The following is a 2,527-nucleotide window of genomic DNA, read 5'->3' as shown; positions in this document are numbered from 1 at the left end:
CATCCACTCATCCGCGCGAGCATCTGTTGTGGAGCGCAGTCGCGGAGGAGGAAGGCTGAAAGCGACGGGACTCTACCGGGGTCGACGTCAGAAGTTAATAGTCTGTTCCTGCTTCACTGAATCCTGGACATTTCGCCTCCTTTAATAAAAACAGGTGAGTGAAAGACGCGTCGCGGGAGAGAGGCCGCATCTTTGGCAGACCATTAGCAAACCTTATCAGTAGCTGTTTTGGGGCTGGGCGCTCCGGCTAGGCAACACTAGCATCAGCTAGCGTTGATTCGGCTGTCACTTTTAGCGACAGCTCGGTTTAACTGCCCTACATTTGTAAGCGTATAAAAGACCAGCATGAATTTATTACCTCAGTAGCCAGACAAAGCGTTTCTGCTGCTCTTCTACGTTAAAATCCACTTTACTTTGGGATGACTTAAAGAATGCGGTTGGTTTCATTGTCGGTTAGCCTGTATTACCTGTTAAAGCAATACCTGACCCATCTTCACCAATGGAGTTGAAACATTAGCTCCTGTCAGTTGAAAATTCACTGATCCGAGCGACACTTGCTCCAGAGAGGTCAGAGCACATTACACTTGACTTATATCGTTTGATTGGCTTTGAAAGAGCTTACGCTCATGTAATTATTCCTTCAGGAATGGGGAACACCTATATTTCCACGTAAAGGGATTAATCAAATTGTGAGGGCTCTGAATGTTACTGTAAGTGTTTTTAAGTAGCCCATATGTTGTTAGCAATAATATAAGGAAGTGTTTTTGCTTATTGACAGTAATGGGAAGAGTCATGCCATAAATATTTGTAATTAACACACAGGTCAGTAGATGTTTGTGGTTGTTTGTTGTTTTTTCCGTCTTCTTGTCATTCATCTCTGACAAGCAAGTTTAGTTAAGAGGTGTTGTTGAATCCACCCGGAGGCCATAAAACCAGACCCACACCAATCTGGCTTTTCCTGACAGATACTGCTTTCTGGTTTACTTTGAAGTCTGACCTGCTTGTTCTGACTTTGACAGGTTAGGTTTACACACAAGAGAAAAACGTGGATTAGAGGTTGTTTGGTAGCTGTAGTAGTTTAAACCCAACAGAAAATTAAAGGACTGCGAGGCTATCTCCATTTATAATGCATCACATCAGTTTTACCTATCAAAAAAACATCTTCTGTTAACTGGTACATTTCTAACCTAAATAGTGAGACGTTTTTTATTTGCTGCATTTAACAAAGAAGGAAAATAATGTAGTTTTTTTTAGTATTTGAGCCAACCAAAGGAAAATTACAATTACAATTTCAATTGCTTTCCGCATCTCTACATGAAAATCAAGTCTTCAATTTTAGCTTGTATTTGACAAAGAAAAGTTGCATCATTTAGCTGACATTTTTTGTTTATTCTAAAAGAATTTTTTTTAAGCTTAGTGCTTCTCGGCTACTGTAAAGTCATCTTCTTGCGTGTGAATTTAGATTTTTACTGTTGTTTGTTTGACCTGGAATGCATCTCGTGTATTTTTCCATGCAGACACCTTAGTGATCTAAATGCCTCGGAGGCATTTACCTTTGTCCCAGTTTATACAAGCCCTGCCCTCAGTCCTGCTAAGGGTGCCTCCCATCTGAGGTTGGGTTCTTGTAATTTTTCAGTTGTCCATTTTTTTTTATCTTGTATTATTCACACCTTTTATCCGGAACCTGCCGCTCCTTATGGATGTTATCCAAACCCTTGGTGCCGTTTTACATTTTGCCGCAATGAAACCACAAACTTTAATTTGCTTTCTTGGGATTTCACATGACAGACCAACACATAGTGGGGCTTATTTGTGAGGCAGAATGAAAATCGTATGTGTTTTGCACATTTTTTGCTTTTCAGGTACATGTCTTTGTTGTGTTTTATTTATGTGTTTGATTTTACTTGCATATTTAAATAAGTTCCTAAAGGCTCTATAAAGTCACCTTCCCTTTCATTTTGTTACTGTATTTGTTGACAAAATGTGTGTAGTTGTCATTTTAACCTTGTTTTGTATAACATCTGTTTTCAACAAGACAAATTACTCATTGTTCAAAGACAACAGATGAAAAATATTATTTTGGCTAATTCTGGTGCATTTGCAGAAATGCTGATTAATGTGCAGTGTCCCTGCCAAGAAAATTAATACATTTCAAACTAAATTGAACAGATTATGTCAGGACACAGGTTGGCTGGAAACAGATGCATGCCACGTTTCTTTTAGATTTTTAATTAAAAGAAAAACAAAACATAAAATCATGTATTGTTTTCCTTCTACAACAACATTATTCACTACTTTGTCTCACATAAAATCCACAAATGTACATCAGAGTTTCAGGCTTTATTAGGACAAAATGGGTCCCGATGTATTAATATTTTAACCAGCTGCCCTATGCATAAACTCTTACCCCCTTCTACCCTGAGATTGTTTAATGGCATACCAACCTGGAGCCTGTTTTTTTTTTTTTTTTTTTATATATATATATATATATATATATATATATATATATATATATTTTTTTTTTTTT

General features: G+C 37.5%; 1 protein-coding gene across 2 annotated transcripts in view; it reads left to right on the top strand.

The window, feature by feature from the left end:
- LOC106937173 (carnitine O-palmitoyltransferase 1, liver isoform) overlaps positions 1 to 2,527 on the top strand; it is a 22,152-nt gene continuing 19,625 nt past the window's right edge. The window contains exon 1 of one of the 2 annotated variants that reach the window (XM_015018561.1): positions 1 to 154. The gene's annotated coding sequence lies outside the window, so the exon portion shown is untranslated. The remainder of the gene's footprint in view (positions 155 to 2,527) is intronic. The other variant, XM_015018563.1, reaches the window with a different exon arrangement.

The sequence above is a fragment of the Poecilia latipinna genome, unplaced genomic scaffold (genome assembly GCF_001443285.1).
Source record: "Poecilia latipinna isolate Pla-1442-1.1 unplaced genomic scaffold, P_latipinna-1.0 Scaffold2289, whole genome shotgun sequence".
In the NCBI taxonomy this organism is placed as follows: Eukaryota; Metazoa; Chordata; class Actinopteri; order Cyprinodontiformes; family Poeciliidae; genus Poecilia; species Poecilia latipinna.
Note: the sequence above shows the minus strand (reverse complement) of the source record. Positions and strands in the feature narration are given on the sequence as shown.